Here is a 26,973-nt window from a genome sequence, read left to right as displayed (position 1 = left end):
TGGTATGGGCAAGGATCCGATGGGGGTGGATGCTCTTCATGGTCTTGAGTAAGTCACCTGTGGTGAGAGGAATTCAGACAATGAGGTCGTACAGTCTTCTGGCCTTGCATGTGTATAGCAACACAGCAAACAAACAGATTGCAATGCTAAACTGGCAGAGAAGCTCTACTGCTTGGCCCCAATCCTCTTGGCTTCCATGTCTGGAGTAGTACTTGGAAATAAATTAGGACTCATCTTATTGGCTGAGGCCTGCACAATAAGGCTCTCTGGAGTGGGGTGATTGGTGTAAAAATACTGATCACAAGGCACCAGTCTGTGACATCTGGCCACCTGCCTATCGACAGGCAGGTAACAGGTCTTTGTCCAAGCAGCCATCAACAGAGTATCAGTGAGGGCATCATTAGAGAGAAGCAACTGCTCAGAATTAGCTGGCCCAGATTGCAAGATCTCTGTTAAGAGATTTGTTTTGGTCAGATGGTAGCTACAATTCCAGTGCGTCAGCCGCACTCCAAACTACCTCCTCAATCGAAGCATTCTCTTCTCTTGGTGGCCGAAGTGGGGAGTCAAGCTCTGTCTCAGGCGAGGTGTCAAGCCCACTGGCATTTGGAAAATCAATGTGTAAGGCATCATCAGTATAGTGACGGTGGAGCAAGCCATATTCATCTTGTGGTGCTTCCTGCTATGACACAGCGTCAGAGTCAGAACCATAAAAAGACAATGGAGCCTCTGCTGATAAATGTGACATGGCAGAGGCACCGGGTTAGAGTCAGGTTACAGAAGGACCAGTTGCGCTTTTGTAATCTCATAGCATAACATTGAGCCGAAGTCGGTTCGGAGTCTGACACTGGCATCAGCACTGGATCCTCTTCCCGCATTGGAGTAACAGGGACCAGCATGGATCTTGTTCCCAGAGTAGAAGTCTGTACAGGAGTCAGTACAGGACTGGTAGCAAATTACAGGGGAGCAGATTGCGTCAGAAATGGACGTATCAGCATTAACCTGACTGTGGGCACCTCCATTACCATGGGGCTCAAAGGCACTCCAGAGGGAGGGAAGCCAGCCAAATATGTGCAGAATATTGTCATTTAGGTCTCGATTTGCTGTAGGGTCGACAATGGCCTGGGAAATTTGTAGCTCATTAAGACGAGCTTCAGGATATCTGTTCCGTGGTTGGAGGATTTAAAGGGGTGTGAATAACATCATGACACCCTTGTATCTTCTCTTTTGAGACAGAATGGCAGGATGGTGTTTCTTTGGTGTCTCATACTTAGACTTACCGGAGGACTTTGAGAGCAAACTTAAGCAACCGTTGAAACAGCCTCAATATCGGGACTGAATATGTGACTTAGATCAGGACCTACACGAAGACCACCATTTCTTACGTTCTGCGACATAATGCTTCACCTCCAGGTCTCATATCGCTTCAGATGCAGGAAGGAATTCTGATCATAAGGCTTAGAGTTGTGGCCTGAGCCCAAAGATGCACCTCATGCATTTAGGTGACCAACATCTGCTTTGTGCAGTCACAGCATGGCGTGAAGCCTTTTGTTTTGCGTGGGGGCATCGTTCAGTAACACACTGTTGAAATTGTGTATCAAAAACCAACACATTTGCAGCAGCTCTTCCATAAAGGCAGAGGTGTGTTGTCCCACTGCTCTCAGCAGTGCAAACAGGAAAAAAATAAGATAATAAAAATTTTATTATCATTTTATTTCTCAGCACTGAGGCAGTCCAGAGCAGGATGGGGCTGAACTTAGCTATTGTGACAGAGCAGGGAGGAGGAGTGGTGGGCACCATAAATCAGCATGACGGTTTGGCCAGCCAAACTGGCATGCACACTTAGCATTTCTCCACTCTGCTGTGTTGCACAACCGGGTGGAGAACAGTCCCAGGCACTATCTGAGCAGCAAACCAGGCTGCTCAGACCAATCAAGTTGCTTCTGTCATGCTGGTAATACAATTACCAGCATGACAACAGTGTTGTGATTGTCTTAGAGAAGTCTTGGAGCCTGAGTGCTGCTGGGAGTCAACAGGAACAGAAAAGGACAGAGGCGGCGGGAATCAGGTAAGTAATTGTTTTTTTTAATCCCATGCACTGCCCCACCAAAGGGAAAGATTTGGTCTTGCACTGCAAATTTGGGAACGGAGTCCTGGCTCTACATCAGAAGGGGCAGAAAGAAAGCAAAAGATGTCAGGGCGCAGGTTATCATGTTTCCCATTCTTAAAAGAGTGTTCCGTCCAAGCCCTGTGGAGCAGGAGCAATATTAGGTTCCTCTGGGGTGGATATTTCCTTTGAAGACTAGTGTACTGAAGTTAAGAGTTGGGAGTGAGGTACCAACTCCATAGAGCTGGGGTATGGAATTGCCCTTTTAATTTTTAGGTACATGGAACTCTGGGATATGTTTGTTACCACAAAGCAAATACCTAGGCCAGGATTGACATAATGTTACTACAAAACCAGGAGTAGGGAAGCCTGGTAATTTTATTAGGAGGGGCTAACCTCCCCTGAAAATGAAAGAAAGATGAAGATGAAAGAGGAGTTCTCTTCTCACTCAGAGAATAGTTTTTGTGTGCCTGCCTCTGTATTGGAGAAATTGGCCTCCACATCTGTATTGAGCATCTGGTTTAGGATTTTGCTCAAGAACTGCTGATGGCAGTCTACTGCTGTCCACAGGGCTAAGGACAGTCAAATTAAAAATAGTAAAAACTATATTTTTTTGCACTTATCGTTCAATATTTTTGTCATCCATATTGTGACTATGGTATTAATGCATAACAATATTCCATACTCCGTATTCCAGACTACAAGCCTTAAAACAGTCTTCTCCTAGACAGATCCTTTAATCGTTAATTGGTCCTTTTAAAAAAAGTGCACTTTTGCCACTTGTTAATGAAAGATGGAAACTCTGAATATCTATGCATCTTCTCTGATAACAAGGTAGAGTGTAACTGTAGCAAAGAAGAACAGTAAAACCCAAGGTACGTCAAGTCGGTGATAGCAACTGTCCTCTTAAGTTGGTTTCGGAATGGGGGTACCCTCCAAAAGGCAAAACAGCTGAGCCCAGGGGTTGGGTCTGTCCACTTTCTCCAAAAATTCGGAGGATGTGTGTATCTTGTTAGTTCTAACTGCCCTCAATACATGTATATTCTGATGAAGTGTGCCAGGATGTTGGAGGACTGGAACTGAGAGTGCATGAAGGCTACTCCTCAAAAGAGGCTACACTAGATGCCCATTTCAACTCCAAGTTTGCCATTTATAGTACTGGCATCAAGAATACCAATGGCCCCTTACCCGAATACAGAGCAGGTGGCTTTTGTATTATTTCCCAACATAAGGTACATTAAGCCACCAACCAGTGCTTAATTTGCAAATTGAGTCAGACTCCTACAAGTGTGACAGTTCCAGGCCCCCAAAGCTTTAAGATTAAAATGGGCGGCAGGTAATTGTGATTTTTAAGGTATATTGAATTAGTAAAAAACTGTTGTTGTGCTCACTTTAAATCAGACAAGCAGCACACCATTTGGCATTGCAACTGTTTTTTTGTAGGCACAGGACATTAAGTCGTTACCCAGCTATAAAGTCGGCAGCTTTGGCTAGATGTAGCTTTCATTCTGCCGGCGAGCTAGACGACGCTGGAAGTCAGTAGTGAGCTCTCTATATTTTGAGTCATTAATAAAGGCTACTTCGTTGGTGTATCCTCTGAGGTCTCGCCATGTTATTTCAGGGGAGAGCATACACAGTACTTTGCCAACGCTGCGTTTTTCGCAATAAAGCCATTTACTGGTTAATGGTGAGGAGTGAATTTTCCTAATTTTGAACTTATGTTAGTAACTAAGCACTGTTAGTTTAGAATTATGTTAATGTTTGTATTTAATAATACAATGAAAAACCAAATTTAATTGTGTTATTTACAAGCCTCAGATGCAGAGTCATGCAGAACGGCAACCAATAGAAAGTAAAAACGTTCTGTGTATCGGCAGCCTGCACTCGGGTCAACAGGAGAAGCGACGGGTGTGTGCCCGAATCAGCTCAAGTTTTTAGCAGCAACCAATAGGAGGCAACATCCAGTGAGCCAATTTGAGCCTGTGCAGCCGTGTCGCCACCCCCACCCCAGCTTCCTTCTCTAGACGCTAATAGGGATAAAAAAAAAAATCGAGGGGCTGGCATGATTTGAAAGTATATAAAACACGATTTGGACGAGTTGCGCTCAAGATGACGCGAGGCAGCCAATTATTTAATGTGAAAGAAAAAACAAAGAGTTGGGCGAGCGGGCAAGGCTCATGTTTTTAACAGCGACAAATGGGAGTTAACATATAGTCAGCCAATTCAAGCCTGTGCTGCAGCCATGTCGCCGCCCCCCACTTCCTTCTCTAGATGCTAATCAGGATTATAAAAATTGAGCGGCTGGCATGATTTAAAGTTAAAAAATGGGAACTATTTGAAAAGTGCAAGGTGACATACCAGTATTTTATGAAACGAGGAGAAGCAACCGAAACATAAGTCGCCGCACAGACGCATTGCCTTTCACCGCACTTACAGAGTGCTAAATGAGCGAGCAGCAGAGTCTGTTCTTCAATCCCCTGTAGGGCAGGCTGGGTGTGATTCACACACAGGGCTGCATTTCTGTAATGTTGCACTTTGCCCCCTAAGATTACAGGACGCCTGGGTCTGGTCAACGCGTAATTTATTTACTTAGATAGAGCGCCGGGAGACACGTCTGCTCCGTGTCCTCTCCACGCGCTCAATGCTGCACCCAAAATGGCGGCCGCGGTCGGCGTCGTTACGCAGCAGCGTAACAACTAGACCGCTACACTACTTATCTCCTCCCTTTTATTCTTTACACAGAGAAATAAATGTCTCAATATCTGTCAGCCCTCCAACTGTCCGCCACCTGTCATATCATAGTCTCTGTACCTTGCTGGTCTTACCACCAACCTCCCCAACTGGGTGTGCCTCACCGGTGTATACTGCAGATCGCCTGGACTCTCTTCTCCTGCAGATGTTACCCTTTTACCGGCCGCCAGGGGGGTTCTCTGCTCACCACTGGGCTGGGGCTGTTCTGGTGTTCCACACTTCCAGGGTCATTCTCTCCTTCCAGCTCTTCTTCATTTCCTCTCATTCTTGAGTTCTCTTCTTCTTCTGGTGACGGTATGCTGACCTCCTGTTGGTTCAGGCTTCCTTGATGGTGCGATTCTTCTCTGGCCCACTGCAGTATCTTATTGCATTTTGCCATCCTATCTTGGGACCATGTTTTTCCATCACTCAGGAGCGCAGCCCTCTCATACACCTCCTTCACTTCTAAGGGCTCGCTAAACTTGCTGTCTCCTTTTCTTTTCAATTGGGCCAATTAGACTCTGACACATTCCCCTCTTTCCAATTTTGTTTCCTTCACATTCCTCCTCTTGTTGGAATGTTCCGTGAATATCTTCTGGGCCCTTTCCAAATTACGCTGGACCACTGCTGGGGACCATTCGCTCATGACCGTGTGTTCCTTCCATGCTAGGTTGTCTTTCGTGAACGGATATCGTCCTCTGAGTATTTGGAAGGGGCTGTATTCTGTGCATGTCGGCGTGGTTCTGTATGCACATAGGGTATTTTTCACCTCTTTTTCCCAGTCCTTCCCCACTCCTATTGCAGCTTGAATGGAGCCCATTATAACACGATTGAACCTCTCGGCCAATCCGTTGCCAGCCGGGTGATAGATGGAGGTGTGCTTTATCTTAATGCCATTCCTTGCCATATAGTTGTTTCACTTCTCTGAGATAAACTGAGAGCCATTGTCACTCAAAATGGAACGAGGGATGCCTTCCCTGATGAAAGTAGCCGTGAGGAACTTTAGCACTCTCTCTGTGTCAATGTCTTCCTGGATATCTATTTCTGGCCATTTCGAATACCTATCAATGAGCACTACTACGTACTTTGTACTCCTTGTGCGTCCAGCACCGGACCCAGGATATCAATGGACAACTCCTCCCACGGGTTTGCCGGGGTGCCAACGTTTGGGATTAGTCTGTTTTTTGGCATTGTTCACACTCCCGGACATATCTTTCAATCATACTATCCATCGCTGGCCACCAATACATCACTTTCGCTTTCAATTTTGTTTTCACGATGCCAAGGTATCCTTCATGCAGAATGGCCATCAACCGCGGTGTCAGGGAGCCGGGAGGAACTACCTTTTCACCTCGGAATAAGAATATACCTCGGTCCCCAATGGACAACTCTTCCCTCACTTCGAAGAACTTCCTCAACTCCTGATTCATGTGTCTTTTCTCAGGCCATCCCCGGAGTATGCATTGTTTCACTCCTTCTATGTCTAGGTCTTCCTCGTACGCTTTCACCCACTCCAGTTCACTTATTACTTTGTCATGGTCTTCCATGAATGCAACACTGTCCTCTTTGTCTTCTGCCTGTGATGGGGCCTCTTCCATGGTGGAAGCACGGCTGAGATAGTCTGCCACTTTGTTCCTTGCTCCCGGGATGTACTCCACGTCATATCTGTAATCCAACAGCTTCAAAGTCATTTTGGCTATACGCGGGGTGGCGTTCTCAAGCCCGCTTGATGGGAGTACTTTGTTTAGGGGTTTGTGGTCTGTCTTGAGTCTGAATCTGGTCCCCCAGATGAATTGTCGGAACTTGCCCATAGCTCATACAGCTGCCAACATTTCCTTTTCTATTATACTGAATTTCTGTTCAGTGGTCGAAAGTGCCCTGGACGCAAAACTAATGGTGACCGTCTCCCCATTACCCCTTTTCTGCATGAGGACAGCTCCCAGCTCACTCGCGTCCATGGTCAATATGGACTCTCCCTGTTGGTCAAATCCTTGCAAGGGGATAGCCTTGCTGATGTCTTCTTTGATTCTCCGGAACTCTTCTTGAGCCTCCTCCATCCATACATATGTTGTCTTGTCTCTAATGAGTTATCGCAAATGGTGGGTCTTGGTTGCAAAGTGTTGTACAGATTTACTGTAGTACTCCGCCATCCCGAGGAAGGATCTCACTTCTTCCTTACTCTTTAGTGGCGGCGCCTCACAAATGGCTCTGACGTTTGCTTGCTTGGGCGTAATACCTTGATTGCTAATCTCATGGCCCAGGTAGGTAACCGACGACATTCCAAACCGTCACTTCTCCCATTCTGCCGTGAGACCATGCCGATCTAGGATCTGCAACACTTCTCTCAGCTTCTTGTAGTGATCTGCTTGATCTTTGCCCATCACCAGGATATCGTCCTGAAAGTATTGTACTCCTTCCAAGTTCTTGAACAATCTGTGCATCAGTTTTTGGAACACCGCTGCAGATGCCAGCCCGAAGGGCATCCTGCAGAATTGGTAGCATCCGAAGGGTGTTATGAACGACTTGAGTCTCCGACTGGTGTGGTGCAGGGCTAATGGATGGTATGCTGAGGTAAGGTCGATTGTGGAAAACCACCGTATTCCCTTAGTCCTTGTCAGCATCTCATCTATCCTGGACAGAGGGAATTTTTCCACTACAATATTCTTGTTGAGTTCCCTCAAGTCCACACATAAACTGACCTTGCCGTTGGAATTCCTTACCTCCACTAGGGGTGCCAACCATTCCGCACAATTTATCGGCTCTATGATTCCATTTTCCTCAAGCCTTTGCAACTCTTGCTGTACTGTATCTCTGTTGGCCATCGGTATAGTTCTCACTTTGTGGGATACCGGTTTCGCCTCGCTCTTGAGATCGATCTTGTGTGTAAATTTAGTCAGTTTCCTTACTTTGCCACCAAATACTATGGGGAATTCCTCCTTCAAATTTGTGACTTTAGGTTGTTGTTCAGGACCGGTCATCAAGATTTGAATGGCACCTCCCAGATCCAACTGTATGCCCAGGTCGCCTTGGTCCATCCATCCTAGCCCCGAGGGACCCTTCTCCACAACGTACAGCTTGCACTCCGCACTGCGCTCCTTGAATTCGAACTTCAATCTTCAAAATCCTACCATGGGGATAGGTTCCCCGGTGTAGGTAACCAGCCGGATATCCAGAGGTTCCAACTGTGGTCCTACTTTGCATTTGAAACTTTCATTCCAGACGGTCCTTTGTATTATGGTATACGGGTACCCAAAATCCGCCACCATCTTGATCGGTACTCCCCCTATCACCAAGTCGCACTGCAGTTACATGGAGCGCTTGCAGTCAATGCCTAGGATGTACTCTTTGATACACAGTACACTGTCCTTCTCTTCCTCTTCCTCCTCTTCTTCTACCCTTGACTCCTGGGCTATGTACTTGACTGTCGGCCTCTGCTTTTTCCAGCGACATACCTTCTCATAATGTCCCACTATTCCACAGAACATGCAATTGGCGCAGAAAGCTGGGCATCGTTAGTCATATGCAAAAACAACAATTGATGGACAGAATGCAGAACAATGTCATACATTCACCCCAGTACAATGGCTGAAGACGGCTGATAGCCAGAAACCAGTCCTAGGATGCTTGATTCCGGTCCAGGAAAGACATGGCTTGGCAGTTCGGGCTGGACTGTTCCCATGAGGCACAGGGTCAAGGCTGATTTGCATATGCCCATGTCTGAACTGGGGTGGTGTGAAGTGCAATAAAACGATGGATTTAGGCCCAGATCTCTGTACTGGGGTGGATGTATGACATTGTTCTGCATTCTGTCCATCAATAGTTGTTTTTGCATTTGTCACCCCGAGTGAGATGGGTATGCTCAGACGTGAGTCCCATGCTCTCCACACCACTGGAGTCAAGCTATCCTGGCTGAAGATGGCTGATAGCCAGAAACCGGTCCTAGGATGCTTGATTCCGGTCCAGGAAAAACATGGCTTGGCAGTTCGGGCTGGATTGTTCCCATGAGGCACAGGGTCAAGGCTGATTTGCATATGGCCATGCCTGAACTGGGGTGGTGTGGAGTGCAAAAAAACGATGGATTTAGGCCCAGATCTTTGTACTGGGGTGGATGTATGACATTGTTCTGCATTCTGTCCATCAATTGTTGTTTCAGCGTTTGTCATATGAAGCATGGGACGAGCTGCCACATCAATTGCACTCCTTCCTATTCTCTTTGGATTGACTTTTACCCGGCTCAGCCAGGGGTGTCCCTCTGGTCTGCCTTTTCCCTTCCGCTGACACTGCCTTGCCCCGCTCAGGTGGTTCCTTGTCAGTGATCCTGTTGACCATAGGCCTGGCTCCGGCGCCCCTTTTAGCCGCTTCCGCACACCTTTTTGACAATTCCGCTTTCTTTACCATAGCGATGACTGGCTTCAGGGTGGCATCTCCATTCGCCCACAATTTGTCTTGGACAGCCGCATTGCTCGTGTGCATGACTATCTGATCTTTGATGAACTCATCATGCATGGCGCCAAACTGCACGTGATCGCTAGCTTCTTCAAAGTTGCGACATACTCGTCGATGGACTCTCCAACCACTTGTTTCCTTTGTTGGAAATTGTATCTGTCTATGGATGTGCACACCGCAGATCTGTAGTGACTATTCAAATCCTCAATAGCATGGCGAAAAACATCATCGTCATCCGCTTGTCGTGGTGTTGGGACTAGGTTCTGGAACACCCGTATGCCTTCTGGGCCTAGGTTGTAGAGCAGTATACTCCTTCTTCTCTTGCTTGGGTATTCCTCTCCACTCTCGTCTTCCAACGCCTCCAGGTAATTCATAAAGTATTCCCTCCAGTCTTCCCACTTCATCACGGGGTCTCCCGGCTTGAGAAGGAACGGGATTGGTGTCGTAAGCGATGACGCTTGAGCACACATTTCTGCCCTTCTTTCTGGCTGCTCTTCCTCTCCCCTGGGGCTGCCTGGTGCACCCGTCCTGCTCGGGTGTGTGCGGTTCTGCTGAGGACTGGACGTGCCCACTTCTATCCGCAACACGTGTTCCGCCAGGACCCCTTGTGTGTGGGCTCTGTAGCTCAGAGTGTGGGATATGCTGCTTGGGGTAGGTCACTCCCCGATATTCTCCCACTGCGCCTGGGCCCCGGTACTCACTGTGGGCACTGTTCTCTTCTTTCCTTGCCCACTTCCCGCAGGCTGCTTGAGGGTGCAATCCTGTGGGGCTCCAGACCTTGCCTCTCCAACCCGGCCGTGTCTGCTCTGCTTTTGTTTCCTTGCTTGGCTAGGGTTCGTGCCTCAGCATGTAGCGCTGTCCCCTGCTGCGCTCTCCCTGTGTTCCCTCCAGTTGCTTCCTCAGTCTTGGGGTGCTGGGTCCAGTCCTCGGTGGCTGGTGTGACTTTTGCCTTTGCTTGTGCTTGTTTGCACGATTCATTTTTTCGGCCGATCCCAGCCTCGTCGCCACTGTAATGTTGCACTTTACCCCCAAAGACTACAGGATGCCTGGGTCTGGCCAACGCGTTATTTATTCACTTAGGGAGAGTGCCGGGAGACACGTCTGCTCCGTGTCCTCTCCGCGCGCTCATTGCCGCACCCAAAATGGCGGCCGCGGTCCACGTCGTTATGCAGCAGCGTAACAACTAGACCGCTACACTACAATTCCCACTAGCACATGAGAAAGGAAATAACGCACAGTGGCCTCCGGGCCTCACTCCAAATCAATAAAATAAATAAATAAACAAGCGTGAGGACAGCTCTGCAAATAACAAAACAAGATGTCGCCATTGCGCGAATGAGGAAAAGAGTGCTCACAGAGTCATTGAAGGAGACTGTATAACGGCGCAAGTAAAAAATCCAGTCTGGGTGGGCCGTCGAAGGAGACAGGACAGTAACAAAAGAGCCTCCTTCTCAATCAAAACACAGCGTTTAACATAAACGATGACGCCAGTCAATAAGATTGATGGGCGTGGCTTCAAGTCCCCTTCTGAAATTGTGTTGATTATAATAAGCCTGCCAACGCGAGGAGCATTGCGCGCTCCAGTCCTAGAGCTGCAAGACCTAAAAAGGGGCTTTTGAAGGACATCGCTGAAGGTTTTTTGCATCTAGTAAGAGCTGAGAAACAGAAAACTACACATTTTTACCATCACTCATTCCCATGAATCAGAGATGGCTTTCTCTCTGCTGGATGGCCATCTTTTCCTGACTTACAAAAAAAATATTCAACGGAACTATTCCTACCACAACACCAACAGTTGGTCCACAAGAAGAAAAATGGTCTTTTAGCTTCTCTGATAGCAGAATGGTGATAGATAAACATAAAACTACAACATGAAGAACTGTTCATACTGTGACTAAGCAACTTGTCGTCCTTCTCTGACGGATGATGGCGTGTGGGTGCAGGTGTATGATTTTTAGGTTTACTCCAAGCAAAACTACATCTGTCTCTTAGATCATTTTGCTATAGGTCTGGCTTGAATCTGCAGTTGTCTGCTAGACCTGTTGTTACCAATTCTTTTAAATATATATAGAGCAGGTCAGAGGAGTATTTCAACTCGCTATTTGATATATGATTCCAACTCCTATTGAGTGCTTGCATTGCAATGCTTAAGCGTATAGTTTGTATCCTAAAAGTGCACTAACTCCTTAATCTTAGGTCTGGCATTAGCCAAGACCTTTTGATTTTACAAAAATTAAATTATATGGGTTATACACTTACTTATCTGGGGCTTTCAGTCAGCCCTCTTCACCCATTTGTCTTTAATTGTGTCACTCATACTTTTATTCAACCCATTACAGCATACAGCATGGGGAAGTGGATCCGCCCACTGCTTCAATAGGAGTGACAACATTATGCCCTTTGTCAAGGAACCTATCCACATTCAGAGGTATTACTTTCGGTGCCAGTGATGACTAACGCAATGTGGCTTTTTGAGACCAAATAATATTTTTTGCTTGTAGCCAATGTTGTTTTCCTTAGATTGGTGAGTGTCCTTGAGCTTCCTCAACATTACGGCTTTGCACACAACATGGTAAAACAAGCATTGACAAAGCCAGAAGGCTGGTAACCAATGCCAGGCCATACTTTCTGACTTTGCCACTGGCAGTTTGTTTATATTTTCAATAAGGGAGTTTTTTTAAACATGTTTTAGCCAATACTGAAATGCAAGTCAGCCAGTGCTTGTTAATCAGGTCTACAGAATAAGCAAGAAGGTTACTCAAAGAGGCAGTATAAAATGTGGGTATCAGACCCTTGAGTTCTACAGGGAAGGAATGACAATTAAGACTTAATGCCCTTCCAGAATATCAAGAATAATCGCTCATATTCATATTCTGTAAGGGGAGAATTGGCAAGGTGAGATTTTTCTTATTCAAAATATGTTGTTGTTGTTTTGGCCAGCAGTAAGGGAGCCAGGGGTCTGCAACCTTTGTGAATCGAAACACTAGCCACTAGTGGAAAATAGTACAGAAGGGACACCCTTGCACCGTGCCCCATACAATTTGAAGACAACAGGATAAAAGGCAATAGCCCAGTTTGCAGATACTGTTGAAATATAAGCAGCAGTACGGGTTCTGGGCCCAATGGCAGATGTGCAGGAAGGTTGCAGTAAGTGAGCATGTGAGAGCGACATAGATAAAGCAACATCTCGGCGAACAGCTAATTTTGATACAAAGTACTTAAGTTATAGTCCTTGTCCAAAAGATACACATTCTAAAATGACAAAATCACTGCTAGGCAAACCAAACAAAAGAGGGAGACTTGACGAGTTAAGACTAAAGTGTCATGTTTGCTAAACAATGGAAATGTTGCTGCACAAATTAAAAAAATGACTTTTTCTATGCATTTGATCATTCCTAAATAAAGACTCTGGCTTCGAAGATCATTTTTAGCTGCTCAGTTCTCTACAGGTATGCACAAACAGCAACCCCAGTAATTCAAGGGATGAAATAATTCCCTAGAGAATTTTAGTTAAGTAATTTCATCCTCCTGCCAGATTAAAAGCACACCAGGGACACGAGGCAGGAACAGAGACCAGAGGCAGGATTGCAAGCATTATGGCACTGGACCACCCTTAACAAACAGCAGTAGCGAAATCCAAATGTTACGTTTGGAAATGTACAAAGTATTAAAGTGGTGAGCAAAATGCACAATTCCAAAAGACTAATAAAGAACAGCGGGAGTTAAGAGACACCAAGAATCAAGCATGCACAAAACATTAGATATAATTTTTATATGGGAAAATGCGTCTTCAACAAGTGGAAAATGAGTGTGTTTGTGCGGTCGAACGAGTCAACAGCCTGGCTGAGTAGTTGGATGAGTCAGTGAGTAACTGAAGGCAAGGTTGAGGGAGTAAGTCCATGGAAGCATGAGTGAGTGAGTGCACAGATGGCTGAGTTTGTGGATTGATGAAGGGGCAAGTGTAGTGAGGGCCAGTGAGGGGACAAGGGCATAGCATTGGGCAATTCCACTTTGTATGGGGCAAAGGAAATGTGAAGGGGGGCAAAGACAGTGTGGTGGACCACTGTGTTATTCAATGGGACTCAGCAAAGGATGGCACTGTTATTCAAATAATGTAATCACAGAGACAGGATTACATACAGAACAAATTAATGTAGAAATATTCACATGGCACCGTCCAACGACACTGTACTGTTAAGTGCATCATGTCCTGGACATACATACAAATATAAAATTGTCACAGCATAACTAGAAGATACCAAGTCACAAAAAACACACCTTTAAGCCTTTTGAAAGTTCACCATAAAGCTACATAACTTTACAAGGCAGTAATAAGTCTTGCGTGAACACACTCTTCGAATAGGGTGCTATGTCTGCTAGAATGACAACACAAGAGAGCTGACTCAATTGCTCCTTGTGCCGGCAGCTCACAGCTTCCCAGCCTTATCTCTCCGCCCCAATGCAGTCAGTCCAAAGGGGTCTATACTGCATTGTGCCTGCAGGGTCACCACAAGTGGCATATAGCGTTGTCTCCACACAGCAACATTCTCAATCTACTACTGCCCTTGCCTGCCCCTCACAGCAGAGTCATGTTTCCAGAATGCAGCAGACGCCTTTCACAGAAGAGGTTGCAAAATGTCATTAAAAACAAACATTGGCCACGCGACCCGGCTGGGAGATGTCACGCGCAAAAATTAATTTAAAAACAAAAAAAACGCGAGTGGTGAAGCCAGTGATGCACGCGCGACGTGAAAAAGTGCTGTGCAAGTCACACGCACCTGTGCGCGTTCTGGCAAGCTGGTTGCCGCTTTGGGAGCACTTCTCAAAGCTGCTCCTAAATGTCTCTCCTAGCAGCGCATGCGCGCTGACTCAGCGAGACCTAAAAACTAGGCAGTCTGGTGAGCTGAAGTCCTACAAGCCTTCATAATGCTTCAAAAGGGCACACAACACCAAAGGAACATTGATGAATTGGAACACCATGCAGATGCACAAAAGGTGAAGACAGAGTAGATCAAATTTGCTGTAAAAGTAACAAATGGCAAATAAACCATTCACAGCATAGAGTCTTACATGGGCTATCGAAAAAGGATAAGCATGCTAGAGACCAATGAAGATGCCCAATTAATGCAAATGGGGAAGACAAAGGATCCTGCCCATGTAGATCAAAAATATCTAATACCTGATATTCTGAAAAAGGGATGGTTAACAACTAGAGAAGTATTCCAGAATCTCAATGCCTACAGCTCTAAATAAGATGCCATATGCCCATTACGCTAACCAACATCAGCAGAAGGAATCTGATGAATGGAGAATAGGAGATGGTCATAGGATCACATTGCTCTTCACGCTTCGAATTAGAGTATTGTGTAATTTTGGGGGTAAGCTTCAGCTGAGGTTATATTTCACAGGTAAACAGAGTTTACTTTGCATACGATACTTCGCATGCCATTACAACGCGGTCATTACAACAACTGTGTTGTTAGTTCACATACCTTTACAACACGAGTCGGAACAATGACTTGCGTTAGGGGGGAGAAGGTGTTACCTTCCCTAGTGCCCGCACAGACTGGAGTTGGAAAAGTAAATTATACTATTCCAACATCCAGCGCTCCCTACAGCAATTTGTTGTTCCGAATTGCGTAGTAAAGGTATGCGAACTAACAACACGTTGTTCTAACGACCGCATTGTAAAGGCATGAGTAGTAAACGCATGCGAAGTAACGAGTGCTATTCTATTTCACATGGTTGAAAGCAGAGGCACCCTTCAAAGGTAAAGTATAAAATGCTGACACGGGTAGGTTATCAGATGATTGAAAAGGAACCCATCCATAGATGCTTGTGAAAGCTTGGAAACACAAGGACAGCTCCGACTCTTTGCCACACAGTGTGACAGTGTGAAAGGTCTAAACAAATGCATCGAAAGGGAGGCAGGGGGGGGGGAGTGCTTCAATAACTCAAATGGCAAAAACATGCTGCATCAATAATACAGGAGATGTTTGACAACAACTGATGCAGAACATTATTCACTGCTGCTTGATCGAAAGAGAAACGTGGGATAGCTATCCTGATAGGTACTTGAGTGCAAGGTGCCTGAGCCACAGGGAAGGTAGCGTGATAGAGGAAAACAAAAATGTTGAGAAAAAAGAATTTAGAGATGCGGCAAGATGCATTTATGTGCCAAGAACGGCTCAGGCGGTGTTACTAGTTTCGAAAGCGGTTCATTGGGGAACTAAAAGTGCTTTGTGATTTCTAATTACCTTGACAAATCTCAATTACCAAACTGCAAGATGCAAGAGAACGGGGTGGCTACAGCCATTCCCTTCCCACTACAATTTGCAATGTTTTGTATAAAAACTTGGCAACCGCTTTTGCGGTTACAAAGCATGGACTAGTTGGTGTCTGCTGAGGCCAGCCTGGAACTATTATCAAAGGGTAAGGTGACAATAGGTGACACTTTCATTATGATCGAGTATGCTACGGACAATAGGAAAAGCATATAGTGGTCCCATGATTACGACATGCAGTCCCAATGTGAAATTTAGAATGTGCCACTGTTTGTGACTCCGCGAAGTCTGTCCCTTGAAAGAGGCAGGCCTCACAATGAAGGCAAATGCAGAAATCTAGGTCTGCTATGCCATGCACGTCTCGCTCCCCAAATTCTCTTACTTTCTGAATCAAGAACCTATTCCTAAACTATCAATAATAATGAAGTTGGCGATTTGTACGCCTCACCATCCTTGCGTAGGAACTCTCGGCCAACATGGAACACCTCCACTTCCAGGTCCAGACCAACCTCCTCTAAAGACCCCCTAGACTCTTCGACTGAACAAAAGCGCCTTCGGCAGACAAGCAGCCCTTCTCCCCCTTCCAGCACCTTGAGACCCTTACGATTGAGTGGTTGCGCTTTACAAGCCATTGATTAACTGACTTTGTGGAAAGTCCCAATGCACATTAACGATTTGGAGAATTCCTTGCACCAAGAAGGGTGCAACAGTTTGCAGAACAAATAAAAAAATATGTTCTGCAACTAGCCTCCTTGTGCATCAGGCCTTAGATGTTAACACCAAGAAAGACCATGAAGTTATAAGAGACCTGGGCCTCAACAAGTCATGTTGAAATATATTTCCGACCTATCAGGAGTATACTTACCTTTCTTGTCTGCACGCCATAGTCCTGGATTAGACTGTTTTCTACAATCTTGCACGATTAGAAACCAGATGGTACCTCATGGCATATCTAACCACTTATTAGAACAACTGAACATCATCTTAAAAACAAATAAAATCCATGTGCTGCAGGAAGCAGATGAATGTAAGTCACTGTATCAACCCGAATGCCATGCCCACTATGAGAGCCGGTCTGAAAGACTTATAATTCTTAATTGAGTTCTAGTCCACCCTGCAGTAATGTAATTGCCAAAGCATATGAGAAGCAGTAGCAACTAGAAGACAAAGAAACTTGCACATTAATACACATCCATAGACTAAGTCGCAGCACAAAAACTACCAAAACTAAAATAAAAGAAAAATATTTTTGCTGAATAAGCCAAATACTCAAGGGAGAAAAATGGCATTGGAGGAAACACTCATCAGGACAAAAGTTTGACCAGCCCAATTGATATTCCCAATACACTTCTCTAACTCTAATTTTATATACCTCAGAGAAAACAGGATTTCGAAGCGCATATTCTAAATTTACTCAAGATGTGTAAATTTAGAATATAAAAATGTAGCCTTAAGTGAAGATAAACAATTTGAGGCTGAACTAAATTAAGATCCGAAGGGTTTGTCAATAGACAAAAGATTTGAGAAGAATCGAACTCAACTTCCATCAATTTCTATCTTGGCAGATTTCAAAATTGTAAAATCAGTGGTTGCCATTATGGTTCACGCTGAGAAATAGTTGGGCCCTCAAAAATTTGGACACCACGATCATGGCAAAAATACTTGACAACAGGCCTCAGAAACATAACACCAAGCAAATACACAACTTTCAGCCAGATATTGTTCTGGGATAGAAATATTGGCTTTAAGTGATGGCATTTTGTGTGGGAGAACTCTTTTTAACGAAGTTTTGATGCACTCAAGTCCCTTCCCGTTGAGTGCTTCAAATATATTGGTATTGTGAGATTTTAATATATGGGTTGACAATTTATCTGATACATTATCTGCTAACCTCCTTGCTTTTTGTGGTTTAAAGGGCCTAATGTAAATTGATTCATAATCCTACACATATCGCTGGACATGTATTGAATTTAACTTTATCTTTTGGGGGATTATCTCAAATACTAAGGCGCTCTGTTGAATTGGACAGACCATTTGGCTCTGATGTTTTCACTTAAAATTGATCAATGGGCCCCAAAATCAACAGTTTCCCACAACTATGTGCAGAAACATAAACTACCACACAGGATAGTCTAAATTATGCAAGGCTTGAATAAGCATAGTTCTACCATTAAAGTGTATGTAGAGGCTCATAAAATGAATTTCAAGCAATGGCTAACTTCTGCATTAGGCAAGATTGAACTGTAACCAAAGCACTATCTTTTTCTTCAAGACCCTTCACTCCAAAAATGGCAGATATTAAGCATCAGTGTAAGCCACTAGAATGCAGTTGGTGAAAAGAATATCAACAGAAAGAAAAGATCAGATACAGAAAAGAATGTAAAGATTACACAATTAAATGTACGTGCTTATGTCACGTTTTACATATGTGCACTCAAGCTATTAACAAACAAACATTTTCCAATTGTTAAGGAGTTTGCCAACTTAATTAGTGCACAAGCATGCATTCCACCTTCTAATAATCTATGTGAATGTTTGTGATCCCTTTTCATGGAAAAAATAGAAACGGTTATTCATTTCAGAATAGTAGTTCCAGGGCCTATGACTTCTTTGAGAAGACAACTGTTACTGTATTGTCTTTTGGAGTTTGTTCAAACTACGATTTGAGATACAGACTAGACTATACACAGGTTGATTTTCACTGATAGGAATGTTTACTGACTGTGCAATCTCAAACTCCACTTTTACTACAAGAGTGGAAGCAAGCTTGTCTAAGACTATTGTTAAAGTAGGCTTCCTTTTATCCAGACATTCTAGGCAATTGCCGCCAGATTTCTTTAGTGTCATTCTGTTCTAAGATAGTTGAAGCAGAGAATGAACAGCTGTTGGAATATGTCTTAAACATTACACCACAGCAAGATTCAGAGAATTCGACAGTATGGGCACAGCACTCATTTCGGCTCAGAATGAATGAAGGATGATATTAGACAGGTGTGGTGGTGTTGGGTGTTGCAGCCCTTGTGTTACCTGGCCTATCGGGTGCATTCAATGCCGACGACGATCAGATAGTGGTGAGCGACTGGCAGAAGCAAGTGTAAAGGGGTTTGTGTTGCAATAGCTTCATTAATTGTTATTTGATTGCAGCTATTCAGTTGTCATGCAACTTCACAGGTCACTGGCTAAAGTTATACAGTGTGGAGTACCACATTAATCCTCTCTGAGTCCAACACCGTTAATTTGTACGTAGCCCCCTTGTACATCTAATTCAGGAGGATTGTTATCTTTTATTTGTTATTGACTTTTATTTGTTAATGAAACAATGCTAAATAAATGTAAGGATTGTTTGAACCAAGGAAATGAGGAAAAGCGGAATTTTCTACAAGAGCTGAAGGAAGTGGCAGATGGGTGCCCCCGCTTCTTGTTGGAAGCTGAATGGTGGCCATGGGATTGAAGCTCCAAAAACAATTGAAGACCTGACTATTCTTCTCTTGATTCATGACACTTTAAATACGAAGTATCTTTCACCTTCAGAACCACAACTCCGGTAGGCAATTCTGCACTTTACAAATATCACATACAATTCGGTTACATCTCTATATGCCTATCAAATAGGAAATGCATGTAGTAAGTGACAAATATCAGATGTCTTTGACAAAAGGAGGGGGAGGAGCAGGGGCTACTTATTATCCTCCTTTCTCAAACCTGCCGCATCTTGTATCACAGTCAAAACTCTTAGAACAAATCACGTTAAGAGAATGGGGGTGAGATAAGTTATAGTCATGATCGAGGCAGATCATGTCGAACCATTAAGGTCATAGGACCTCCGTAAACAAACTGTTGGAATTGGTAAACCCTTTTACTCTTTTCAGTATATAATAAAAATCAATTGAAACTGGTCTTCAGGACACAAAAAGTAGTGACTGACTATCACTTCAAATGGTAAGATCTGAAGTATCTATGAATCAGGGTGAATGGTTAAGAGGGGGAAAAACAGCAGATTATGTGACAAATAACATTCACTTATAGAATGTGTCATTACAAAATGTCAAGGCATTATCCAAACTACAACTTTCCATGTGGCATAGGGCACAGATTGTAAAAATGGCAATAACCAAATACAAGTTATATACTTGGCATACTACAAACTACTGAATTATGAAAGCAAGTATGGAAGTCAAACGTTTTGTATAAAGAGGGCATCCTGCGAATGGAGACATTCAAGCAAGGAAAACTGAACGATCATATCTATCATCACAGGTGTCGATGACCTCCCTAATTTGAAGGATAAAGCAGACACAGTCAACCAATAAAAAGTCCATTTGGATTACCTCAGAAAGGAATGATCTACCAATGAAAATTCAACTTAGGATAACCAAAAAAAGAATTAATCGACTGTTTGGCAGTAGCGGAATTCTACAACAATGGTATGTTGATATATGAAAAATTGTATATATGCCATTAAAACTGGACCTATCGTCACATAGAACATCAACTATGGAACACATGCAGGTTAAGAAGGAGAAAAAGAATTTCTCAGGCTTGCATGGGAAAAAATGCATACATTTTATAGATGTTTTAAAAGAGGACACCTCTCAACAAGCTCACATATTTCAAAGGACTTCACATCACTTGGAATATGCCCGACTAAAATAGGTTTAAAATGGTCCATTAAAAAGCCAGAAATCTGCAGCAGTTACCCTGAGACAATTACTTGTGTAATGGTTATATTAACAGAAGGCTAGCAGTAACCTTAAACTTTCCAAAGCAGTTGAAGTCTGAATTGCTAGAATGAAATGTATTCAAATTAAAATTTTAGAGGAATGTTATTTGACAACAGGAACATTGTGTGGAGCATAAAAGTTGAAAATGAGCAATGCTTGAGATTCAGTAGTGTAAGAGTAGACATTTTACACATCGTCTGAGAATGCCTTTTCTTGCTTTGAAGTCTTAATCCCAGACATTTAGCGGGAACTACCCAAGATTGCACCAGACAAAAAAAGGTGAATACATTGACCATGACCTTTCAGCAAGCAGTGAGCATGACCTTTCGGCAAGCAGGGAGCAATTCAAACACGGACCATGCTTATGGCCACCATGATCATTCTTAAACAATGGGCGGACAACAGAAATTCAATATATCACCAACACACAGATATAGAAAATATATGTCTAAAGCACAATTTGGATCATTGTGGTATTCTTTCTTCTGCTCTTTATGGTTGTAATGGGGAGACGTAGATAAAAATAATAAACGTTAGTGAAGTTATGGGTATGTGCTAGTTACAGATTAAAAAACATTTGTAATCTGTTACATTGTAAAATTTTCATCACACTTGGGTTGTTGTTTAGTAAACAAAAAATGATATACACCGCATGTATGAAGCAGTTTGAGGCTGCGCTATTATAGCCCGAGGATAGCTCAGCTAAGAATCTTTACCAATCGAGCAAACAACCCGATTCGTATGTTCTATTTATTTTCCTACTTATTCCCACTTCTATCCCCTCACACATTGACAAGTACTAGCCAAATCTTCTGCATATTTGTCCTCGAAACTTGTAATACAATTGTTCCATTTATTTTCTTTTGAATATCTTACATTCAAATTTACGAAGTCTATTTTCCTAGTTGATTTTTTCTTTTTGATTTGTAATGTCCTACTTTCTTGATTTCAATTAACATTTTATTTTCTATAGGTTTCCATTATTGTAGTTCGTTCTCAACCCGCAAAAATAAAATAACTAAAGAGAGCAATATCTGGAGGTATAACAATCGAAAAGTATACTCTGAGTGGGCAATTCATGGCATGTACTGTGTGATAGTTATCAAAAGAGGGGAGGGTGATCAATCGATCAGCGGGGCATTCTTTACCACTTAGCCAAGTGGAAGGTCCAGTATCAGCCAGTGCCCCCAAATAGTCAATGTAAACAAAGTGGGTAGCTAAACCTTTCCTGAAAAAGAGTTATGTGTGTTTGGCGTGACCGGGGGTGTACATGTGGCACCCTAGGGCATCCATTTTGTTGGATGTATTTGCCTCACACACCCGAATGGGTGTCATGCTTCATCATTGGCGTTGCTCCTCGTCGGGGAGGCGGTGCAATCCCCGACGGGCTCATCTCAAAGAGGGGCTCTTTATCGGGGATCTTTTCATTTTCATTGGTAGATCATTCCTTTCTGAGGTAATCCAAATGGACTTTTTATTGGTTGACTGTGTCTGCTTTATCCTTCAAATTAGGGAGGTCATCGACACCTGTGATGATAGATATGATCGTTCAGTTTTCCTTGCTTGAATGTCTCCATTCGCGTTGCTCCTCGTCGGGGAGGCGGTGCAATCCCCGACGGGCTCACCTCAAAGAGGGGCTCTTTATCGGGGATCTTTTAATCCAACTGCCTCATGGTGAAGTGCGGGTATGTGGGAAGATGGGAGTCGATAGCCTGTAGAGTGATTAAAATGTAGTAGGGAGTACCAAAAAGTACTACTTTATTCTGAGGGTCTCCCGCTACGGTTAAAAACGTGAATCCAACTCACTGGGTACCACCTAGTTAGGTATGATGGCACTAGATGAAGATGGATAGAAAACTGGTCAACATGTTTCTCGCCTAAGGAATTATCCGCGATTCATCAGGACCTTAAAAGTGTAGAAATTATGGAATATGCAGTCATTCAGCAACATGCTAGTGTCATGTGTGAAATGCAAGCAATATAGGTTTTAAATTACCTCTGTAGTAATATCCTATGCCTAAGGGTCGGGGATTATGTACTACATGAGTACTCGGCGGTAAGTAAACGTCAGGGGAGAGCCTTGGGATGTAGCTCTATCAGCCTGCGTTCCTGTCTGGAGACCTACCCATCGCCGCCGATGGGTAGGTCTCCAGACAGGAGCAACGCCAATGATGAAGCATGACACCCATTCGGGTGTGTGAGCCAAATACATCCAACAAAATGGATGCCCTAGGGTGCCACATGTACACCCCCGGTCACGCCAAACACACATAACTCTTTTTCAGGAACGGTTTAGCTACCCACTTTGTTTACATGTACTATGTGATCCCATTGTACTGGGAGGATACGAAGCTACTTACACAATATCCTATAATGGTGTACTGTCAATCACAAAACATAAAAAAATAATGAATCTTTGGTTTAACAGAAGAGCATCAGAAGTCATGCCAAGTCAACCACTGACCTTATGAAAACTTAGTTATTTTTCTGCACAGAGAAAAATACAATTTCAATTTTAGTAGAAAATGTGCTCTGAACCCAAACATCGAAGTGAACGGACTGATGGATAAAGAGAAGTTATTTCTCTGTAGTCATTTAACAGTTAGACTCCTTGATAAGGCTTCTTTTTCAATGTAACGAACTGAAGTCAAAGACAGAGCCCTATCAGAAGATCAAATCTCTTGACAGGAACTACGATCATTGTATTTTTAAAGATTTCGGGTGTATTTTAATGTTTTCTTCTGGTTTCTTCATAGGTTTGGCTTGTATGCAACACATCATCTGTCCACAGAAAGGGAGAGATGAAAAACAGGGACATCTGGAACAGAGCATTTGCATTGTAAGTCATTCCAAGGCTGACATGATGCAAGCAGACACCATTAAGAACAGAAGCCTGCAGGTTCCAAAAATATGCGTTAATAAGCAAACTTTACGCAAATCAATGCTCTGCTACTTGGCCATTGCAGAGTGAGAACAAGGGCTTCAACAAAGTACTATGCAAAACACTGCTGAACCCTCCAAGAGAAACGTATGAGTTGCACCTCCACCAGCTACCAGTGGACACAAGCCTTGATGTTCAGAATGCACCACTGTAGAAAAGTATTGCTGTGTGTACAGAAAAAAAGAAGAAAAAAAAGGACTGGGGATTTTGTGGTTCTTCTATTTTTTTTAAAGAGAAAATCAATTTTGTGTTTGAATGAAAATATAAAATATTAGTTCTTGCTAGTGCCTCAAAGTGGCAAACTTTAGGACCCAGGTTAAACAACTGAATATCACTTGAGGGGTGAATTTTCTCAAATACAACCACCAGTTATTTTCAAGGTATATCGCCCAACTGCGGTCAAAATGTGGCTGTCACTGTTATCCAGCACGGCCATGGAGCACAGCAAAATAAGGAATCTTTAATACTACTTAGTGACATTACTAATTTCTGATGCATGTTAGCTGGTAATAAAGACCTTGGTATTCACGTGGTATCCCCAATTAAGGAGTCATAAGGCAGTCTATTATTAAAACTTGCAATACAAAACTGACATTCCCATTCACAAGAATGCCTTAAAACTACAACATATATGCACACAGCACAGATAACAAAGTAGACCTCGTCTAGGGCATTTGTAGTGGACAGAAATGTTATTAATGCAACGCAGCACTACTAAAGTTAGTATGTTGAAAAAAAAGGGAAACGGCAAAAAAAAAAAAAAACACACACACACACTTGGTCTGTGTGCAAATTCCCTTTCCTTCTCCAACTGTCAAATATCTAGCTCCTTAGAAATGTGACCACCTTTAGTATCGGTTTCTTGCTTTGTTAAATCCATCTCACATTTAGAGTTTCAACAATGTAGCCAAAGCAAGACAATTACAAACGCATTGGGCAATGAAAACCAAATAAAATCAATGACATGCTGGGGATGCAAGACGTGGTAGACAGTCTGTCAAAATGTAAAAGGCAGTCCGGCTCCCTGAGCATCGGGGCCATTTGCTTTTTTTTTTTTTAGAGAAACTCCGGCTTGGGAGTTTATGTTCTGCAAGCGCAAAACAAGTCAGCACCTACGAAGCAACCCCGCAGTGTTGCAAAGGGAGCCGCTGCAGTGGAGGCTTCCTTCACATCACAAGGCAGGGGTGATTCGGAAATAGGCGGATGGCCCTAGACCTGAAGGACGCCTCTGCCCTCTGGTGGCCTGGCAAGCCATTCACCGAGGTCTAAATTATCCCAAAGCGAAAATTTAAAAATCCCAGCCCTGCATATAGAAAGGCAAGTATGTTTAAAGTAATTGGAAGAGCGAAAAAATGCAAGAGATGCTTTGGAATAACCGATACATGAATTGTCTATCTATTTAGTGTTAAATAAACACACGTGGCCAGTATTAAGGAGGTCATCCTGTTACCAAAAACTGCACCCTTAAAGCATGGTCTTGTGTGACAAAATCCATTTGATCCATGTGGACGCGTGTCGTTATTTACTGTTCTAGCCGCCTCCCGAATGTATCCCAATCCTGAAAGCTAGCTCTAATTTTGGACAGCCACAGCGACCGATGTTGAACTCCTGTTACGGAAGAGAGAGCATCTGTGATTCGTCTTTATAAATCCTGCATCTGTACAAATCAGCCTAAAGGAGCAACCAGTCACAACACAAAATCTGGGCAATAAATAAAATGGATTTGATCTTTCACAATCTGTGCTGTTTCTTTCAAATAGACGTGTTGTTAACAGTAGAATAGATGACTAAAACCGGGAGAGGTGCTTCTTACAAATAGGGCATCTACGCACGTGTTGATGTGACAAGAAACAACCATAAGGATGGCGGGTTACTTTTAGTGTCACAGTTTTTTGTTTAAGGTTTTGGAAGTAAAAGCTCAGACACTATAGTCCTAAACAAGCAGAAACAGAGCATGGAATGTGCCGAAATATCATAGTGCATATATTGGCAACACTCCCCAACCAATGCCCGTGCTTTCAAGTCCTGTGTTCCGACCATTATGCAAACCTGGCGACTCACGAGTGACCGATCACCCACACCTTGAACCCTGGCAAAATAAATGGATGCAAATTTTCACACACTATTACATGCTACATATTACACACTGCAAGTATAGTAACAAACCATATCGGAAAGAAACAGGTAGTGATAGATTCCTTACCTTAGAATTACCCCCATGCTTCAAACTGGATCCGGAAAGTTTTCGTCAGCAGTACCCCTGGGCGTCGGTAGGAGTCGTCATGCAGATCAGTGTGCATCTTTGGGACCGTTATGGCGTTGCTGCAGCTACTTAGCCGTGCCCACACGCGCAGACGTCAGTTCTTTCTTTTTCCGCGCCAGCAAGCGCAGATCCGGGAAGAGCAAGTACCCCCAGTCCCTTTTTAGGTCTCGCTATTCGATGCGCATGCGCATCGAGCTTGCGAGGATATAGGGCTTTAACCAGAGTTAAACTAACTGGGCGATTTGGTGCTGTGCCCGTGGCTTTTAGGTCAACCCCTCACCCTCAACCCCTCACTCACCCTCACTCTCACTCACCCTCAACCCCTCACCCTCAATCACCCTCAACCCCTCACCCTCACTCACCCTCACCCCCTCACCCTCACTCACCCTCAACCCCTCACCCTCACTCACCCTCAACCCCTCAACCCTCACTCACCCTCAACCCCTCACCCTCACTCACCCTCAACCCCTCACTCACCCTCAACCCCTCACCCTCACTCACCCTCAACCCCTCACCCACCCTCACCCTCACTCACCCTCACCCTCACTCACCCTCACTCACCCTCAACCTCACTCACCCTCAACCCCTCACCCTCACTCACCCTCAACCCCTCACCCTCACTCACCCTCAACCCCTCACCCTCAACCCCTCACCCTCACTCACCCTCAACCCCTCACTCACCCTCAACCCCTCACCCTCACTCACCCTCAACCCCTCACACTCACTCACCCTCACTCACCCTCAACCCCTCACCCTCACTCACCCTCAACCCCTCACTCACCCTCACCCTCACTCACCCTCAACCCCTCACTCACCCTCAACCCCTCACCCTCAACCCCTCACTCACCCTCAACCCCTCACTCACCCTCACTCTCACTCACCCTCAACCCCTCACCCTCACTCACCCTCAACCCCTCACCCTCACTCACCCTCACCCTCACTCACCCACCCTCACTCACCCTCAACCCCTCACCCTCACTCACCCTCACTCACCCTCACCCCTCACTCACCCTCAACCCCTCACTCACCCTCACTCTCACCCTCAACCCCTCACCCTCACTCACCCTCAACCCCTCACCCTCACTCACCCTCAACCCCTCACCCTCACTCACCCTCACCCACCCTCAACCCCTCACCCTCCCTCACTCACCCTCAACCCCTCACCCTCACTCACCCTCACCCTCACTCACCCTCACCCGACTCACCCTCAACCCCTCACCCTCCCTCACCCTCACCCTCACTCACCCTCACTCTCACTCACCCTCACTCACCCTCAACCCCTCACTCACCCTCAACCCCTCACTCACCCTCAGTCTCACTCATCCTCACTCACCCTCAACCCCTCACCCTCACTCACCCTCAACCCCTCACCCTAACTCACCCTCACCCTAACTCACCCTCAACCCCTCACTCACCCTCAACCCCTCACTCACCCTCAACCCCTCACCCTCACTCACTCACACTCACCCACCCTCACCCACCCT

At 44.5% G+C, this 26,973-nt stretch overlaps 1 protein-coding gene across 1 annotated transcript in view; it reads left to right on the top strand.

Annotated features, from left to right (window-relative positions):
* Positions 1-24,963, top strand: part of APOBEC2 (apolipoprotein B mRNA editing enzyme catalytic subunit 2) — a 111,790-nt gene extending 86,827 nt beyond the window's left edge. Inside the window, exon 3 of the mRNA XM_086923186.1 lies at positions 23,042-24,963. The gene's annotated coding sequence lies outside the window, so the exon portion shown is untranslated. The remainder of the gene's footprint in view (positions 1-23,041) is intronic.
* The last annotated feature ends 2,010 nt before the right edge of the window (positions 24,964-26,973 follow it).

The sequence above is a fragment of the Lissotriton vulgaris genome, chromosome 5 (assembly GCF_964263255.1).
Source record: "Lissotriton vulgaris chromosome 5, aLisVul1.2, whole genome shotgun sequence".
In the NCBI taxonomy this organism is placed as follows: domain Eukaryota; kingdom Metazoa; phylum Chordata; class Amphibia; order Caudata; family Salamandridae; genus Lissotriton; species Lissotriton vulgaris.
The sequence above is the reverse complement of the archived record's forward strand: the minus strand, read 5'-3'. Positions and strand labels throughout refer to the sequence as shown.